The sequence below is a fragment of the Protopterus annectens genome, chromosome 9.part0 (genome assembly GCF_019279795.1).
Source record: "Protopterus annectens isolate FY-2018-M chromosome 9.part0, PAN1.0, whole genome shotgun sequence".
Taxonomy (NCBI): domain Eukaryota; kingdom Metazoa; phylum Chordata; order Ceratodontiformes; family Protopteridae; genus Protopterus; species Protopterus annectens.
Genome location: NC_056743.1, coordinates 409,146,694 through 409,169,319, shown reverse-complemented (window position 1 = coordinate 409,169,319; position 22,626 = coordinate 409,146,694).

Below are 22,626 nucleotides of genomic sequence, written 5' to 3'. Positions count from 1 at the left end.
TATGTATATCTTATTATATACAACTAACTACTTTACATTAAAATCGTGTTCATAACTACTATGCATCTATTCATATTAGCAACATCAAATATCTAAATATGTATATATGAATTCTAAAATAATCTATTATAAAAACAATAAATTAGATTATAAAAACATCCTGTGGCTACAACTCATGCTATACATATAAAATGCAACATTACTAAGTGTCTACTGCTGGTGTTATAATTAGGTAACACTTAATGGCAGAAACATATACGTAAATAAGCGATCGCTAAACTGTATATAAATTTATAAAAACATCCTATGGCTGCAATTCATGCTATACAAATAGAATACAGCATAACTAAATGTCTGCTGCCGGTGTTAAAGTAAGATAACACTTGATGGCAAAAACATAAATACAAATGATATATATATATATATATATATATATATATATATATATATATATATATATGCAAATAAGAAATTGCTAAAATGTATATAAGTGTATGAAAACATCCTATGGCTGCAATTCATGCTATACAAATAGAATGCAACATAACTATCTGTCTGCTGCTGATATTAAAGTTAGGTAACACTTGATGGCAGAAATATATATACAAATGAGGGATATACACTAATGAAAATGTTATAAATATTAGTGTAGGTATATATATTGAAATAAATCATACAATGGCAAATCTGCTATCTAGTAATTAAACCTCTATATCTCAAAATAGGTTTAAGTGAGGCCCTCTCATTGAGGCCTCTACCTTTATCTGCCCTTGTTCTCACTATCCAGTTTATTTCCTTTTTCTCTCATTGAGGCCTCTACCTTTATCTGCCCTTGTTCTCACTATCCAGTTTATTTCCTTTTTCTCTCATTGAGGCCTCTACCTTTATCTGCCCTTGTTCTCACTATCCAGTTTATTTCCTTTTTCTCTCATTGAGGCCTCTACCTTTATCTGCCCTTGTTCTCACTATCCAGTTTATTTCCTTTTTCTCTCATTGAGGCCTCGACCTTTATCTGCCCTTTGTTCTCACTATCCAGTTTATTTCCTTTTTCTCTCATTGAGGCCTCTACCTTTATCTGCCCTTGTTCTCACTATCCAGTTTATTTCCTTTTTCTCTCATTGAGGCCTCTACCTTTATCTGCCCTTGTTCTCACTATCCAGTTTATTTCCTTTTCTCTCATTGAGGCCTCGACCTTTATCTGCCCTTGTTCTCACTATCCAGTTTATTTCCTTTTCTCTCATTGAGGCCTCTACCTTTATCTGCCCTTGTTCTCACTATCCAGTTTATTTCCTTTTTCTCTCATTGAGGCCTCTACCTTTATCTGCCCTTGTTCTCACTATCCAGTTTATTTCCTTTTCTCTCATTGAGGCCTCTACCTTTATCTGCCCTTGTTCTCACTATCCAGTTTATTTCCTTTTTCTCTCATTGAGGCCTCTACCTTTATCTGCCCTTGTTCTCACTATCCAGTTTATTTCCTTTTCTCTCATTGAGGCCTCTACCTTTATCTGCCCTTGTTCTCACTATCCAGTTTATTTCCTTTTTCTCTCATTGAGGCCTCGACCTTTATCTGCCCTTGTTCTCACTATCCAGTTTATTTCCTTTTTCTCTCATTGAGGCCTCGACCTTTATCTGCCCTTGTTCTCACTATCCAGTTTATTTCCTTTTCTCTCATTGAGGCCTCGACCTTTATCTGCCCTTGTTCTCACTATCCAGTTTATTTCCTTTTTCTCTCATTGAGGCCTCGACCTTTATCTGCCCTTGTTCTCACTATCCAGTTTATTTCCTTTTTCTCTCATTGAGGCCTCGACCTTTATCTGCCCTTGTTCTCACTATCCAGTTTATTTCCTTTTTCTCTCATTGAGGCCTCGACCTTTATCTGCCCTTGTTCTCACTATCCAGTTTATTTCCTTTTTCTCTCATTGAGGCCTCTACCTTTATCTGCCCTTGTTCTCACTATCCAGTTTATTTCCTTTTTCTCTCATTGAGGCCTCTACCTTTATCTGCCCTTGTTCTCACTATCCAGTTTATTTCCTTTTTCTCTCATTGAGGCCTCTACCTTTATCTGCCCTTGTTCTCACTATCCAGTTTATTTCCTTTTCTCTCATTGAGGCCTCGACCTTTATCTGCCCTTGTTCTCACTATCCAGTTTATTTCCTTTTTCTCTCATTGAGGCCTCGACCTTTATCTGCCCTTGTTCTCACTATCCAGTTTATTTCCTTTTTCTCTCATTGAGGCCTCGACCTTTATCTGCCCTTGTTCTCACTATCCAGTTTATTTCCTTTTTCTCTGTGCCATTCCTTATGTTATCTTTGCTTATTCTAGGTGTTACTATGTCTATGACCATGAAGTGGAAGGCATGCTCATGGCCATTAGCCAATGTATGTTTCGCTATAGCGTTATTTATATAGCCAACCCTGATAGCATATAGGTGTTCTCATTCTATTACGGAAAACCCTATTGGTTTTTCCGACATAGAAGGAGGAACATACTTGGCAAACAGCAAGGTAAACCACATGAATGGTGCTGCAATCAGCAGACCCTCTGAATTTAAAAGGCTGACCTGTGTCTAGATGTATAAATCTGTCGCCTATATTAATGTATGAGCAAAAATTACACTTTCCACAGGGATTAGTCCCTGTATGATTTATAGTATTGTGCTCCTCAGAAGAATAACAGAGCAGTCTTTTGAGATTGGGTTTGTTTTTGTATTGAAACTTAGGCCTTTCCCCAACAATATTTCTTATCTCCATGTCTGTGGTTAAAATACGCCAATCTTTTTCTTCTTCTTCTTCTTTTGGCTGCTCCCGTTAGTTGCCACAGCAGATCAACTGTTTTCATTGCTTCCTGTCCTCTGCATCTTGCTCTGTCACACCAACCACCTGCATGTCCTCTCTCCCCACATCCATAAACCTTATCTTAGGCCTTCCTCTTTTCCTGTTACCTGGCAACTTCATCCTTAGCATCTTTTTCCCAATATACTCTGCATCCCTCCTCAGCACATGTCCAAACCAATGTAATCTTGCCTCTCTGGCTTTGTCTCCAAACCTTCCAACCTGGGCTGACCCTCTAATATACTTATTCCTAATCCTGTCGATCCTCGTCACACCCAGTGCAAATCTTAACATCTTCAACTCTGCCACGTCAAGCTCTGACTCCTGCCTTTTTGTCAATGCCACTGTCTCCAACCCATATAACATAGCTGGTCTCAATACCCTCTTGTAGATCTTCCCTTTCACTCTTACTGGTACTCGTCTGTCACAAATCACTCCTGACACTCTTCTCCACCCACTCCAACCTGCCTGTACTCTCTTCTTCACCTCTCTTCCACATTCACCATTACTCTGAACTGTTGATCCCAAGTACTTAAATTCATTCACCTTCGCCACCTCTACTACCTGCATCCTCACCATTCCTCTATCGTCCCTCTCATTCACACACATATATTCTGTCTTAGTCCTGCTGACCTTCATTCCTCTTCTCTCTAGAGCATATCTCCACCTCTCCAGGGTCTCCTCCACCTGTTCCCTACACTCACTAAAGATCACAATGTAATCTGCAAACATCATAGTCCACTGGGACTCCTGTCTGATCTCGTACGCCAATGATGATTAATAACATCCATTATGTCCTTATTATCTGCAGTATAGAACATAGGTACCTTCAGTTATAAAATTCTACTATTTTGCTTGTTATGAATATCAGTACATTCAGAGTAGTATGGAGCAGCTCTATTTTCTCTTAGAGGATCTATACTCTGTAAACCATTTTTTATCTCTGAATATTTATAACCACGTTTAGATAACCTTTCCTTAAAGGCATTAATCTCTTGTTTATAGCCATCTTCTGTTGCATTAAGGCGTGAAATCCTCATACCTTGCCCTTTAATTATGTTACTAAATATGTATTGAGGGTGCATGCTACATCTATGAAGTGTATTTCTGTAGCATTTCTTCCTATAGACACCAGTGTTGATATAGGTATCCATCACTCTCTCTACATATACATCCAAAAATTGTATTTTGGTAGATGAAAAGTTAGATGTAAATTTAAGATTATGTGGTCAGTACTATTCATTTGTGTTCATACTATTCATTTGTGTTATGCACTTTTCCAATTCATCCATGTTGCCATCCCAAAGGAAAAAAACGTCGTCTACAAAACCTGCACTAGTACCACCATTTCTGTTCCTCGACAACTACATATTGCTTGTAACAACTACAAATTACCTGTACTAATACTACCATTTTTACTCCAAAATACCAACATATTACCTGTATTAGTACCATTTCTGTTCCACAACAACTACATATCTGTAGGAGTACTACCATTTCCACTCCACAACAACTACATATTACCAGTACTAATACTAGAATTTCTGCTCCACAACAACTACATATTACCTGTAACAACTATATATTACCTGTACTAATACTACCATTTCCACTCCACAACTACATATTACCTGTAATAGTACTACAATTTCTACTCCACAAATACATATTACCTGTACTAGTACTGCCATTTCTGTTCCACAATAACTACACATTACCTGTACTAGTACTAACATTTCTACTTATTGCCTGTACTAGTTCTGCTCCACAACTACATATTACATATACTAATAACTATATATTACCTGTACTAGTACCATCATTTCTGTTCCACAACAACTACATATTAATTGTAACAATTTGATATTACCTGTACTAGTACTACCATTTCTGCTCCACAACAACTACATATTACCTGTAACAACTACGTATTAGCTGTACTAGTACCACCATTTGTTCCACAACTACATATTACTTGTAACAACTACATATTATCTGTACTAGTACTACCATTTATGTTCCAAAATAGATATATTGCCTGTACTAGTGCTACATTTCTGCTCCAAAATAACATATTGTCTGTACTAGTATTACCATTTCTGCTCCACAACTACAAATTATGTGTAACTGCATATTACCAATACAAGTACTACCATTTCTGCGCCGCAGTAACTACATATTACCTGTACTAGTAGTATCATTTTTATGCCACAACAACATATTACCTGTAACAACTACGTATTACCTGTACTAGTACTGCCATTTCTGTTCCACAACAAATACATATTACCTGTACTAGTACTACCATTTTTACTCCACAACAAATACATATTACCTGTACTAGTACTGCCATTTCTGTTCCACAATACCTATACATTACCTGTACTTAGTACTATAATTTCTGCTCCACAACAACTACATAGTACCTGTACTAGTACTACCATTTATTTTCCAACAAAACATATTGCCTGTACTAGTACTACTATTTCTGCTCCACAACTACATATTAACTGTAACAACTACATATTACCTTTACTAGTACTACCATTTCTGCTCCACTACAACTATATATATTCCCTGTAACAACTACATATCACCTGTACTAGTACTATCACTTCTGCACAACTACATATTACCTGTACTAGTACAATCATCTTCACTGCATAACAACTACATATTACCTGTAACAACTACATATTACCTTTACTAGTACTACCATTTCTGCTCCACAACAGCTACATATTATATGAACTAGTACTACCATTTCTGCTCCACTACAACTATATATTCCCTGTAACAACTGCATATCACCTGTACTAGTACTATCACTTCTGCACAACTACATATTACCTGTACTAGTACAATCATCTTCATTGCATAACAACTACATATTACATGTAACAACTACATATTACCTGTACTAATGCTACCATTTCTGCCCTAAAATAACAGCATATTACCTGTATTAGTACCAGTTCTGTTCCATAACAACTACGTTATCTGTACTAGTACTACCATTTCCACTGCACAACAACTTCAAATTACCAGTACTAGTACAACAATTTCTGCTATACAACTACATATTACTTGTAACAACTAGATATTACCTGTACTAGTACCACCATTTTTGCTCCACAACTACATATTACCTGTAATAAGTACATGTTACCTGTACTAGTACTACCATTTCCACTGCACAACAACTACATATTATCTGTAGTAGTATTACACTTTCTACTCCACAACTACGTTACCTGTACTAGTACTGCCATTTCTGTTCCACAGTAACTACACATTGCGTGTACTAGTACAAACATTTCTGCTCCACAACTATATATTACCTGTAACAACTACATATCACCTGTACTAGTACTGCCTTTTCTGCTCCACAACTACATATTACCTGTACTACCTATATATTACCTGTAACAACTACATATTACCTGTACTAGTACCACCATTTCTGTTCCACAACTACATATTAATTTTAACAACTACATATTACCTCTGCTAGTACTACCATTTCTGCTCCGCAACAACTACATAGTATCTGTAACAACTACGTATTAGCTGTACTAGTAGCACCATTTCTGTTCCACAACAACTACATATTACTTGTAACAACTACATATTAGCTATACTAGTACTACCATTTCTTCTCCAAAATAACAACATATTGCGTGTACTGGTATAGCCATTTCGGCTTCACAACAACTTCATTATACCTGTAACAACTACATATTACCAATGCTAGTACTACCATTTCTGCTTTACAATAACTACATATTACCTATACTAGTAGTATCATTTCTGTACCACAACTACATATTACCTGTAAGAACTACATATTACCTGTACTAGTAGTACCTTCTGTTCCACAACAACTACATATACTAGTACTACCATTTTCAGTGCAGAACAACTCGATATTACCTGTAACAACTACGTATTACCTGTACCAGTTCTACCATTTCTACTCCACAACAAATACATATTACCTGTACTAGTACTGCCATTTCTGTTCCACAATGCCTACACATTACCTGTACTTAGTACTATAATTTCTGCTCCACAACTACATAGTACCTGTACAAGTACTACCATTTCTGCTCCAACATATTGCCTGTACTAGTACTACTGTTTCTGCTCCACAACTACATATTGTTTGTAACAACTACATATTACCTGTACTAGAACTACCATTTCTGCTCCACAACAGCTACATATTATATAAACTAGTATTACCATTTCTACTCCACAACAACTATATATTCCTTGTAACAACTACACATTACCTGTACGAGTACTATCCCTTCTACTCCACAACTACATATTACTTGTACTAGTACTGCCATTTCTGCTCCACAACAACTACATAATATCTATACTAATAGTTGCATATTATCTGTACTAGTACTACCATTTCTGCTCCAAAATAACATATTGCCTGTACTAGTACTATCATTTCCACTCCACAACTACATATTACCTTTACCAGTACTGCCATTTCTGCTCCACAACTACATAATACCTGTACTAATAACTACATATTACCTGTACTAGTGCTACTATGTCCGCTCCACAACAACTGCATATTACCGGTAACAGCTACATATTACCTGTACTAGTACTACCATTTCTGCTCCACGACAACTATATATTACCTATACTTGTACTACTATTTCTACTCCAGAACAACTATATATAACCAGTACAAGTATTACCATTTCCACTCCAAAACAACTACTTATTATATGAACTAGTTCTTCCATTTCTGCTACAAAACAACTATATATTCCCTCTAACAACTACATATTGCTTGTACTAGTACTATCATTTCTACTTCACAACAGCTACATAATACCTGTACTAGTGCTACCATTTCTGCTCCAAAACAACTATATATTCCTTGTAACAACTACATATTACCTGCACTAGTACAATCATTTCTACTCCACAACTACATATTACCTGTAGCTGCTACATATTACTTGTACTAGTACCACCATTTATGTTCCACGACAACTACATATTACCTATACTAGAACTAGCATTACAACTCCCACTGATGAGCTAGAAGGCTTTCTTCCAGCACAGAAAGGCTTGCGGGACTCAGAAGCTTACCAACAGTCCTGGATACAGAAACTCTGTATCTGGACTAGGCTAGTTAAAGGAAAGGTGGGAAACAAGCGCAAGTGCGGCTTTTAAACCAGAACGTTGAAAGAGATGGAAAAAAACTGCCCAAACGGCCAATAGCTACAATTTCTAGGCCAGGAACCCCTCCTCTTGTGGTAGATAGGCTACCTAAATGCTCACCACTCCCACTGATAAGCTAGAGTGCTTCCCTCCAACACAGAAAGGCTTGGGGGACTCAGAAGCTTACAAAGAGTCCTGGATGCAGCAAATCTGTACCTGGACTAGACTAGTTACAGGAAAGATGGGGGACAAGTACAAACATAGGCTTTTAAGCCAACAAGTTGAAAGAGATGGAAAGCTGCCCAAACAGCCAAATAAACTGCAATTTCTGGGCCAAACCTCACTCTTCCCGTGGAGGATAGGCTACCTAGTGCTTACCACTCCCACTGATAAGCTAGAAGGCTTCCCTCCAACATGGAAAGGCTTGGGGGGGGGGGCTCATAAGCTTACAAAAAGTCCTGGTTACAGCAAATCTGTACCTGGACTAGACTAGTAACAGGAAAAGCAGGAAACAAGTGCAAACACAGACTTTTAAATCAGAAGGTTGAAAGAGATGGAAAAGCTTCCCAAACGGCCAATAAACTATAATTTCTGGGCCAGAAACAACAACTCCTGTGATAGGTTACTTAGTGCTTACCACTCCCACTGATAAGCTAGAAGGCTTCTCTCCAACACAGAAGGGCTTGCGGGGGGCTCAGAAGCTTACCAACAGTCCTGGATACAGCCAATCTGTACCTGGACTACACTAGTTATAGGAAAGGCAGGGACCAAACGCAAAATGGGGTTTTAACCAGAAAGTAGAAAAAGATGGAAAAACTGCCCAAACGACCAATGAACTAAATACTTCAGGGCCAGAGCCCACTCTTCCCATGGTAGATAGGCTACCTAGTGCTTACCACTCCCACTGATAAGCTAGAAGGCTTCTCTCCAACACAGAAAGGCTTGGGGGGGCTCAGAAGCTTACCAACCGTCCTAGAATACAGCAAGTCTGTATCTGGACTTGACTAGTTACAGGAAAGGCAGGAAACAAGCTTAGATTTTTTTTTGTTACAGAAAAGCAGCTAAAACAGCAGTAAATGCAATTCAAATTGTAGTGCAGGCCAGCACACCCAAGTGTGTAGCAACACTACGGCAAATACAGTTCAAATAAATGCAGTTAAATTAACAAATGACTAAAAAACAAGTGCAGAAGGCAGTAAACTAGAAGGTTACTAACAAGCAGTAATAAGTGCAGAGTAAGAGCGACTGAACAGATAGCATGCAGAAGAGCAACTAAGACAGTTACAGTAAGAGCAGCTGAATAAAATATATATATATATATTTTTTTTTTGAGGGAGTGAACAGAGCAGGATTAAGATGCTACAGGGGTTGTCCTTCCCAAATGCTCTCTTTGTACACAGTAGGAGGGTTGAAATCAGAATATGATCTCACTGCACTCAGTTGAGTGAGCAAGAGGAGTATCCAAATAGAAATCTACAAGAGGGGCAGGCAATTTCAAAGCCACCAACATTAACACCAAAACAAGAACAGGGAGGGTGGGTGGAGAACTAACTGTAGAGGGACAGCCACAACTTCAGCTGAGTTAATATTCAGTGAAAAACACAAATAAATTAAATGCAGTACTACATGCAAAAGAGCAGATAAAAGTGTACTTAAATTCACCTCCACGCAGGTAAAAAAACTCACTCTCCAAAGCAAAGAATACAGCATCCATGGGACCAGATGACATCCCGGGCTGTGTACTACATGAACTACAAAATGATCTGGCACCTCACCTAAGTGTCATGTTTAATCTTACCCTCACCTCAGGCTTCGTGCCCACTAAGTGGTGCACAGCTACAGTTATCCCACTCCACAAGGGGGGATCCACCTTGGATCCCAGAAACTACCACCCCATCAGTCTGACAAGTCTGATCTGCAAGGCCATGGAACGTGTTATCATGGAACTTATAAACAAAGACATTGGCAACCTTAAAACACTGGATCCCACCTAGTTTGGGTTCGTGAAGGGCTGATCTTGTCTCCTGAAGCTTATTGACTTCTTCGAATCAGTCTCCAGAGCCGTGGACGAGGGTAAGGCAGTCCACACAGCCTATCTGAACCTCGCCAAGGCCTTTGACACCATCCCCCACTCTGGAATCATAGATAAACTTACTAAACTGAGCATTAATCCCTATGTCACTTGATGGGTTGCCAACTGGCTTACTGACAGAACCCACACTGTAAAAGTAGCTGACTCCAAATCCAGCTCCAGACAAGTGGAGTACCTCAGGGTTCAGTCCTGGGACCTCTCTTGTTTGGCATCTACTTCTCTGAAGTACAAGCCAACACTAAGGGACTCTGGCTAACAAAGTTCGCAAATGACTGCAAACTGCAAGCCATTACTGAATCCCCAAATGATGTGGATACTCTACAAAAGGGCCTTACAGGAATGGATGCTTGGTGCCAGAGCCATGGGCTCAAGCTGAATGCCAAGAAATGTATAGTTATCCCCTTTGGGAAAACATGTTCCCGTGAATTATCACATAGGTGGCAGTACACTAAACACCAAAAGTGTGATAAGAGACTTAGGGACACAGGTGGACAGTGGTCTCACCTTCAATAGCCACATCGCCACAACAGTCAGGAAATCCTTCTATGCGGCACATCTCATCACTAAGGGCTTTTCATCCAGGAAAAAAGGAGGTCATTGTCCCACTGTACTCATCCCTCATTAGACCCATTATAGAATAGAATGCCCCATTTGGTATGTACCTCTCCAGACATCTGCAACAACTGGAAAGGCCACAGAAATACCTCACTAAAAGAATCTCAGGCCTAAAGCAGATGCAGTATGCTGACTGCCTTAAAAAACTCCAGCTATACTCTGTCACATATCGTCTACTCCGAGGCGATCTCTGCTTAACATACAAGGCCATGTCAAACCCAGAGCTGTTGGACATGCTACACTTAAAGAAATCCCAATCCCTCAGAGTCACACGCTCCAGGGATCTAACTCTTGTCATCACAATAAACAGAACATGCTGGAGGGATAGGTTCCTGACCCAGAGACTCCCCAGACTCTGGAATAAACTGCCCATACATGTCAAGCAGAGTGCCTCTGTGGCCCTCTTCAAAAGGAACTTTGATGATTGGATGGGAGAAAGGAAATTCACCCCAGGGATCATGTCAGTTGCCCTGCTAGACAGGGGGTTAAGGAATGTAAATAGTGTGGGAAGAAATAGCCAGGGAATTGTTATGGCTAGGCTTGTATAGGCCCTAGGGCCGATAGCCTAGTACCAACCTATGAACCTTATATGTCCAGCTGATTTCAGGTAGATGTTAGCCAGCCAAAGCTCTGAAGACTAGTAATACCATTTCTGCTCCACAACAACTACATAATACCTGTACTAATAACTGCATATTATCTGTACTAGTACTACAATTTCTGCTCCAAAATAACATATTGCCTGTACCAGTACTACCATTTCTGCTCCAAAATAACATATTGCCTGTCGTAGGACTACCATTTCCGCTCCACGACAACTACATATTAACTGTAAAAACTACACATTACTGGTACTAGTACCACCATTTCTTTTCCACAACAACTACATGTTACTTGCAACTACAACATATTACCTGTATTAGTACCACCATTTCTGCTCCACAACTACATATTACCTGTAACAACTACATATTAGCTGTACTAGCACCACCATTTCTGCTCCACAACTACATATTACCTTTAACAACTAAATATTATCTGTACTAGTACCACCATTTCTGTTCCACAAACTACATATTACTTGTAATAACTACATTTTGCCTGTACTAGTACTACTTTTCCCCACCACAACTACATATTACCTGTACTAGTACTGCCATTTCTTCTTCACAACTACATATTACCTATACTAGTATTACCATTTCTTTTCCACAGTAACTGCATATTATCTTTACTAGTACTACCATTTCTGTTCTGCAACAACTACAAATTACCTGTAACAGCTACATATTACATGTACTAGTACTGCCATTTCTTCTCCACAATAGCTACACATTACCTGTACTACTATCATTTCTGCTCCACAAAAACGTATAACCTATAACAAATACATACATACCATTTCTGTTCCAAAGTAACTACATATTACCTGTCCTAGTACTACCATTTCTGTTCCACAGTAACTACATATTACCTGTACTAGTACTATAATTTCTGCTCCACAACAGCTACATATTATCTGTACAAGTGCTACCATTTCTACTCCAAAATAATATATTGCCTGTACTAGTACTACCATTTCAGCTCAAAAATTACATATTACCTGTATTAGTACTTCCATTTCTGCTCCAAAATAACAACATATTGCCTACTGTAATACTACCATTTCTGCTCCACAACTACATATTTTCCTGTACTAGTACTACCATTTCTTTTCCCCAGTAACTACATATTACCTGTACTAGTACTGTCATTTCTGCTCCACAACAGCTACATATTAACTGTACTTGTACTGCCTTTTCTAATCCACAACAATTATATCTAATGTGTACTAGTATTACCATTTCCACTCCACAACTACTACATATTATATGAACCACTACTACCATTTCTGTTGCAAAACAACTATATATGCCCTGCAACAACTACATATTACCTGTAGCAGTAGTACTATCCTTTCTGCTTTTAAACAACAACATATTACCTATACTAGTACTACCATTTCTGTTCCACAACTATGTATTATTTGTAACAACTACATATTACCTGTACTAGTACTACCATTTCTGTTCCACAACTACATATTACTTTTACTAGTATTACCATTTCCACTCCACAACAGCTACATATTTCTTATACTAGTATTACCATTTCCACTCCACAACAACTACATATTACCTGTACTAGTATTACCATTTTTACTCCACAACTACACATTACCTGTACTACTACTGCCATTTATGTTTCACAATAACTTCACATTTCCTGTACTATTACTATCGTTTCTACTCTACAGCAACTACATATTACCTGTACTGGTACTGCCTTTTCTGCTCCATAACAACTAGACATTACTTGTAACAACTACATATTACCTGTACTAGTACCGCCATTTCTTTTCCACAACAACTACATATTACCTGTGCTAGTACTACCATTTCTGCTCCACAACAACTACATATTACCTGTAACAACTAAATATTACCTCTACTAGTACCACCATTTCTGTTCCTCAACAACTACATATTACCTGTACTAATACTACCATTTCTCCTCCAAAATACCAACATATTACCTGTATTAGTACCATTTCTGTTCCACAACTACATATCTGTAGGAGTACTACCATTTCCACTCCACAACAACTACATATTACCAGTACTAGTACTAGAATTTCTGCTCCACAACAACTACATATTACGTGCAAAAACTACATAGTACCTGTACTAATACTACCATTTAAACTCCAGAACTACATATTACCTGTAATAGTACTACAATTTCTACTCCACAAATACATATTACCTGCACTAGTACTGCCATTTCTGTTCCACAATAACTGCACATTACCTGTACTAGTACTAACATTTCTGCTTCACAACAACTCCATATTACCTGTATCAACTACATATTACCTGTACTATTTCTGCTCCACAACTACATATTACCTGTACTAATAACTATATATTACTGGTAACAACTGCATATTACCTGTACTAGTACCATCATTTATGTTCCACAACAACTACATATTAATTGTAACAACTAGATATTACCCTTACTAGTACTATGATTTCTGCTCCGCAACAACTACATATTACCTGTAACAACTATGCATTAGCTGTACTAGTACTACCATTTTGGTTCCACAGCAATTACATATTACTTGTAACAACTACATATTACCTGTACTAGTACTACCATTTCTACTCCAAAATAACAACATATTACCTGTACTAGTACTACATTTCTTTTCCGAAATAACATATTGCCTGTACTAGTATTACCATTTCTGCTCCACAACAACTACATATTACCTGTAACAACTACATATTATTTATACTAGTACCACCATTTCTGTTCCACAACAACTACATATTATTTGTAAAAACTATATATTACTTGTACTAATACTACCATTTCTGCTCCAAAATAACATATTACCTGAACTAGTACAACCATTTCTGTTCCACGACAACTACATATTATCTGTACTACGACTACCATTTCCACTCCACAGCAACTACATATGACCTGTATTCGTACTACCATTTCTACTCCACAACTACTACTTATTATATGCACTAGTACTGCCATTTCTGTTCCACGATAACACCACATTACCTGTCCTAGTACTACCATTTCTTCTCCAAAATAACAGCATATTGCCTGTACTATAGCTACCATGTCTGATCCACAGCTACATATTACCTGCAACTACGTATTACCTGTACTAGCACTATCATTTCTGTTCCACAACTTCATATTACCTATACAAGTACTACGATTTTCACTGCATAACAACTACATATTACCTGTAACAACTACATATTACCTTTACTAGTACTACCATTTCTGCTTCACAGCAGCTACATATTATATGAACTAGTACTACCATTTCTGCTCCACAACTATATATTCCCTGTAACAATTACATATCACCTGTACTAGTACTATCACTTCTCCAAAACTACATATTACCTGTACTAGCACTACCATTTCTGCTCCACAACAACTAAATATTACCTGTAACAAGTACATATTACCTGTACTTGTACCACCATTTCTGTTCCACAACTACATATTACCTGTGCTAGTACTACCATTTCTGTTCCACGACAACTACATATTATCTGTACTACGACTACCATTTCCACTCCACAGCAACTACATATGACCTGTACTCATACTACCATTTCTACTCCACAACAACTACTTATTATATGCACTAGTACTGCCCTTTCTGTTCCACAATAACTACACATTACCTGTACTAGTACTATCATTTCTGCTCCACAACAACTACATATTACCTATACTAGTACTACCATTTCTGCTCCAAAATAACAGCATATTGCCTGTACTATAGCTACCATGTCTGATCCACAGCTACATATTACCTGTAACAACTACATATTGCCTGTACTAGTACTACCATTTCTGCTCCACAACTACATATTACCTCTACTTGTACTACCATTTCTACTTCACAACAAATATATATTACCTGTACTAGTATTACCATTTCCGCACAGCAGCTAATAAACTTTACATGAACTAGTAGTACCATTTCTGCTCCACAAAAACTATATGGTCACTCTAACAACTACATATTACTTGTACTAGTACTATGTCTACTCCACAACAACTCCATATTACCTGCACTAGTACTGCCATTTCTGCTCCACAACAACTGCATAATACCTGTACTAATAACTACATTTTGGCTGTAGTAGTACTATCATTCGTGCTCCCCAACTACATATTACCTGTAACAACTGTATATCACCTTTACTAGTACTACCATTTCTGCACAAAAATAACATATTGCCTGTACTATTACTACTACCATCTCTGCTCCAAAAGGGCATATTGTCTGTACTAGCACTACCATTTCTACTCCCCAACAAATTTATATTACCTGTACTAGTACTACCATTTTCACTCCACAACTACACATTATATGAACTAGTACTACCATTTCTACTGCAAAACTATATATTCCCTGTAACAACTACATGTTACTGTAGTAGTACTATCATATGCACTTCATCACAACATATTACCTGTACTACTACCACCATTTCTGTTCCACAACAAGTACATATTACTTGTAACAACTACTTATTTACCTGTACTAGTACCACCATTTCTGTTCTACAACTACAAATTACGTCTACTAGTACTATCATTTCTGCTTCACAACTACATATTACCTGTAACAACTACATATTACATGTACTAGTATTGCTATTTCTTCTCCACAATAAGTACATATTGCCTGTACTAGTACTATCATTTCTGCTCCACAACAACTACATATAACCATATTACCTATACTTGTACTACCATTTCTGTTCCAAAACAACTACATATTACCTATACTAGTACTATCATTTTACTCCACAACAGTTACATATTACCTGTGCAAGTGCTACCATTTCTGCTCCAAAACAACTATATATTCCCTGTAACAACTACATACTACTTGTAGTAGTACTGTCCTTTCTGTTTCAAAGCAACATCATATTGTCTGTACTAGTACTACCATTTCTGCTGCCAGCAATGTCCTATTAACCTGTACTAGTACCACCATTTTTGTTTCACAACAACTACATATTACATGGAAGAATTACATATTGCCTGTACCAGTACTACAATTTCTGCTCCAAAATAACATATTGCCTGTACTAGTACTATCATGACTCCACAAAAACTACATATTACCTGTGACAACTACATATTACCTGTACTAGTACTACCATTTCTGCTGCACAATAACTACATATTACCTGTACTAGTTCTATCATTTCTGTGCCACAGCAACTACATATTACCTATACTAGTACTACCATTTACACTCCACAACTACATATTACCTGTAACAACTACATATTACCCATACTAATAACTATATATTACCTGTAACAACTACATATTACCTGTGCTAATACTAGCATTTCTACTTCACAACAACTGCATATTACCTGTACTAGTGCTGCAAGTCTGTTCCACAATAACTTCACATTTCCTGTATTAGTACTATCATTTCTGCTCCACAACAACTATATATTACCTGTAACAACTACATTTAACCTGTACTATTACTGCCTTTTCTGCTCCAGAACTACATATTACCTGTACTAATAACTACATATCACTTGTAAAAGCTACATATTACCTGTACTAGTACCACCATTTGTGTTTCACAACTACATATTAATTGTAACAACTACATATTACCTGTACTAATAACTACATATTACTTGTAACAACTACATATTACCTGTACTACTACCACCATTTGTGTTCCACAACAACTACATATTAATTGTAACAACTGCATATTACCTGTACTAGTACTACCATTTCTCCTCCACAATAGCTACATATTACCTATAACTACGTATTACTTGTACTAGTGCCACCATTTCTGTTCCACAACATGTACATATTACCTATTCTAGTACTACCATATCTGCTCCACAACAGCTACATATTACCTGTACTAGTACCACCATTTCTGTTCCACAACAGCTACATTTTACTTGTAACAACTGCATATTATCTATACTAGTTCTGCTCCGCAACTACATATTACCTATACTAATAACTATATATTACCTGTAACAACAACATATTACCTATACTAATAACTATATATTACCTGTAACAAGTACATATTGCCTGTACTAGTACCATCATTTCTGTTCCACAACAACTACATATTAATTGTAACAACTCGATATTACCTTTGCTAGTAGTACCATTTCTGCTCCACAACTACATATTACCTGTAACAACTACATATTACTTAGACTAATACTACCATTTCTGTTCCACAACAATTACATATTACTTGTAAAAGCTACATATTATATGTACTAATACTACCATTTCTGCTCCAAAATAACATATTACCTGTACTAGCACCACCATTACTGTTCCACGAGACTTACTTATTACCTGTACTAGGACTACCATTTCCACTCCACAGCTACATATTAGCTGTACTAGTACTACCATTTCTACTCCACAACTGCTACTTATTACCTGCACTAGTACTGCCATTTCTGTTCCACAATAACTACACATTACCTATACTAGTGCTATCGTTTCTGCTTCACAACAATACATATTACCTGTACTAGTACTACCATTTCTGCTACAAAACAACATATTGCCTGTACTAGAACTACCATTTCTGCTCCACAACTACATATTACCTGTAACAACTACATATTACCTGTACTAGTACTACCATTTCTGCTCCACAACTACATATTACCTGTAAAAACTACATATTACCTGTACTAGTACTACCATTTCTGCTCCACAACTACATATTACTTCTACTTGTGCTACCATTTCTACTCCACAACTATATATTACCTGTACTAGTATTACCATTTCCGCACACTAACTACTACATATTACATGAACTAGTAGTACCATTTCTGCACCACAACAACTATATATTCACTATAACAACTACATATTACTTGTACTACTACTATAATGTCTACTGGACAAGAACTCCATATTACCTGCACTAGTACTGTCATTTCTGCTCCACAACAACTGCATAATACCTGTACTAATAACTACTTATTAGCTGTACTAGTACTGTCATTTCTGCTCACCAAATACATATTACCTTTACTAGTACTACCATCTCTGCTTGAAAAGAACAAGATATTGCCTGTACTAGTACAACTACCATTTCTGCTCCAAAAGAATATATTTTGCTTACTAGTACTACCATTTCTGCTCCACAACAAATTCCTATTACCTGTACTAGTACTACCATTTCCACTCCACAACTACATATTGTATGAACTAGTTACTACCATTTTAATTTCTGCTGCAAAACAACTATATATTGCCTGTAACAATTACATGTTACCTATAATAGTACTATCATATCCGCTTCACAACAGCATATTACCTGTACTAGTGCTACCATGTCTTTTCCACAGTAACTACATATTATCTTTACTAGTAGTAGCATTTCTGCTCCACAACAACTACATATTACCTACAACAACTACATATTACCTGTAACAACTATACATTACCTGTTCTAGCACTACCATTTCTGTTCTACAACTACAATTTATGTGTACTAGTACTGTCATTTCTGCTTCATGAGAACTACATATTACCTGTAACAACTACATATTACATGTACTAATATTGCCATTTCTTCTCCACAATAACTACACATTACCTGTACAAGTACTACCATTTCTGCTCCAAAATAACATATTGCCTGCACTGGTACTACCATGTCTGCTCCACAACAACTACATATTACCTGTAACACATATTACCCACCTGTACTACACCACATACTCCAATAATATCAATAACTACTGTGTACTAGTACTATCATTTCTGCGCCACAGCAACTACATATTACCTGTGCTAGTACTACCATTTTTTACCATTTACGTTTTAGGTCGTGAGTACTTATACTTTAATTTCTGTTTTACTGTCAGTGTTGTTGTTATATTTAGATATTCTTCTCTATTAGTTTTATTAGATTGTGTAGCCCCTTTAGACCCCACTTAGGATCTCCTTTTCTGTTGTTACAGAGTTTTCTTCCCTCCCCCCCTTCCCCACCCTTTAGGGTAGTGTTAGGCCTGTCTCTTTATAGTTTATATTGTATTTTATATATATATATATATATATATATATATATATATATATATATATTTGGATAATTTTTTATGTTAAGTTTTTGTTAGTGATAACTGTTGTAGTTATATTGGTATTGTTACTGTTAGTTCTAGTGCATGTGTGTCTGTGTATAGTGTTTTAAGCACTAGTTAAACTTCCCTTGGTGTCTCTTTTATCATGTCTAAAGATACCAAGGTTTCAAGAAGTGTGACTCGTGCTGTCAGAAGATGTCTCTGACAGACTGTCACACTTCTTATGTTTATTGCTTGGGCCCCCTACACCTGCAGGACTCTTGTTCGGTCTGTCATGCCTTCAGTCCGAGAGTCCTGCAGGAGTGTAGGAATAAGCTCATTTTGAGGGGCCTGTTAAAGCCAGAAGGATCTCCGGCCAAGCCTCCGTAGAGGAAATACTTAAAGCCCGCCAAACCGTTGGCTCCCTGTTCGGAGCTGATGCCGAGTGGAGCTTCTGCCTCCTCGTCGGTTCCGGCCGGAACCGACACTTCAAGACCTCAGTCGGCTCCGACTTTGCTATCGAAGCCTTCTTTGAGCTGAAAGTGTTCGAGGTCCCCCTCTTTAGAGTCCGTTTGCTCGGCTCCCAGGTCCCCATTACTACAATCGGAGCGGAGCCATAGATCCCATTCCTCTCGGTCTTCCAGGCTATCGGATCATGACTTGGAGAGGGTGGTCAGTAGGCTCCTAAAGTCGCAGGCACTGGCCAAAATGTTGACTAGCCCTTCTCAACAGACTGTGGCTATCCCTGTTTCTTCAACAGTTCCTCCTCCGACTCTACCATCGTGTTCGGAGCCAGAGCTTGTTGGGGCTCGAATCGTCGGAATGTCGGAGCCGATACCACACCTTTTGGCTCCGATCTCTTCATTGGTTCCGTCCTTGGAGGGATCTGGGCATTGAGAATCCCTCGTCGGCTCCGAGGGAGTGGCGTTGGATCCTTGTCTGACCCCGTTCTCCCTCTCGGGGCCTCGGCGCCATCTGCCTAGGAGCCGTCCCTCTCGGTGCCGGAAGGGGTTCACGTCTCTTTCTGAGCGGGGACCCTCTTCTCTGCCTGGTAGGGGTGCCTTTGAGGTCATGAGGAGCATGCTGACTCCGGTGTCGGCTCCGTGATCGACCCCTTTGGCTCCTCCCCCCATGGTGCCTGCATTGGTCTCTGTCCACCCTCCTGACCCCAAGCATGGAGAACAAGCACTCCAGGTAGCCCCATTGGGTGTATCTTCATCTTCCAAGGCCTCCCCTGATCACTCAGAGGAGCCCCCTCGGAAGAGAAAATGTAAGAGGAAGCATGTTGACTCGCCCGAGTCAGTCACCTCTGACACTGACTTGGAGGATTCGGAAGGGTCCCCAAGTTCTCCCTCTGAGGATGTCTCCTTCTCAGACATCCTTGAGATCCTTAGGCAGAGGGGGAACTGGACTGCCCTTAACCCTTCCGAGGACGAGTCGGTGTATCTGGACGCATTTGGTTCTTGCCCTTCCACCTCCTGGGTGTCTCTGCCTTTCGACCTGCTCATGGAAGTAGTGGCTCGGAAGGCGTGGATGGCCCCGGACACAGTGGAACCAACTCCCCGCAGGCCCACAAAATTCATTACAGCCCCGTCCAACAAACAGTTTCTTACAAAGGGTGTCCCTGTTGATGCCATGGTGGTTTCAGAAGCCACTAAGAAGGAGTTGGCTGACCCTTCAATGCCTGTCCATCCACCTAATAAAGAATCTAGGACAATGGACAGGTATGGGAAGCGGATGTTTTCTTCAGCGACCTTTTCCATGCGGTCGCTGAACTATCTGTGCCATTTCACCCGCCTTCAAAAAGATCTCCTTAAGGAACTGGGTGATACCCTTCAGGCTCCATCTGCTGCGGGGTCTCGGGAAAAGATTAACTGCCAGCTGGCGACCCTTAATTCTATAGTCAACTCCTCCATGCAGCTCATTTCTTATGCAGCCGATGAGGCGAGTAGAGCTGCAGGCACAGGCATGGTTTTGAGAAGACATACCTGGATGCGGTTATGTAACTTAGCTGACCCCTTTAAGGCGTCCTTCACCAATACCCCCTTCGATGGTTCAGGTGAAGGATACCCTTACCAGGTGTGAGCAGGAAGGCAAGACTCTCTCTGCCGTGGGAGTCCATTTTTCTACTCCCTCTAGACCATACCCTAAAGGTCAGAAGAGTGGAAAAATGTGGTTTTGCAAACCCCAAGGAGTCGTGCCTGACGCACATGGCGAGTTTCCCTCCAGGGGCAGAGGAGGGAACAACAATAGAAGCCACCCGAGAGGCAGAGAGGGTCTGCAGAATCAGGGTAACAGGGAATCTTTCCCTGACAAACCCTTTCAGCACCCCTGAGGGGCTGCCCGACTGTCCACCCTCAGAGGCAGTTGGGGGAAGATTGTCATTGTACCCAGAAGCCTGGCGACTCCTCACACAAGACAAATGGGTACAGTGTATCATATCTGAGGGTTACAAAATCCCCTTTGTCCACACCCCCCGTACAAACAAACCGGTCCCTTCCAGATGTTCCACCTGGTCTAAGGGAACAAGCAGTACTAGAAATTTCAAAACTGCTAGAAAAAAAGAGCCATCCAGCCAGTCCCAGCAGACCAGCAAGGATCTGGGATTTACTCCAAGTTCTTTTTGGTACCAAAGAAAACAGGGGACTGGAGACCCATTTTGGATCTCAGCAGGTTAAACAAATCTGTTCAAAGAACGAAGTTCCAGATGGTCACGCTTCAGTCCATGCTGCCCTTTTTGGGTCCGGACATTTGGATGTGCTCCATAGACCTTCAGGATGTGTACTACCATATCAGAATGAACAGATGCTCCAGGAAGTTTCTCCACTTCCGGCTGGGAGCCAGTCACTATTAATTCAGAGCCCTGCCCTTTGGTCTCACCACAGCCCCCAGGGTGTTCACCAAATGCATGGCAGTGGTTACGGCTCACCTGAGACAGCGAGGATTCCAGGTTTTTCCATATCTAGATGACTGGCTCCTAACTGCTTCCACCAGGCATCAGCTAATCCGAGCCAGGGATTACACCATCCAAACTTGCTCCGAGCTAGGTATCTCTATAAACTTTGAAAAGTCTGCGTTGTTGCCTTGTCACTCTATAACCTTTATAGGCGCCATATTAAATACAAAAGAACTGTCGGCAAAACTTCCATTAGAAAGAGAGAGAGTATTAGACATTCGCCGACATGTTCAAACATTACTA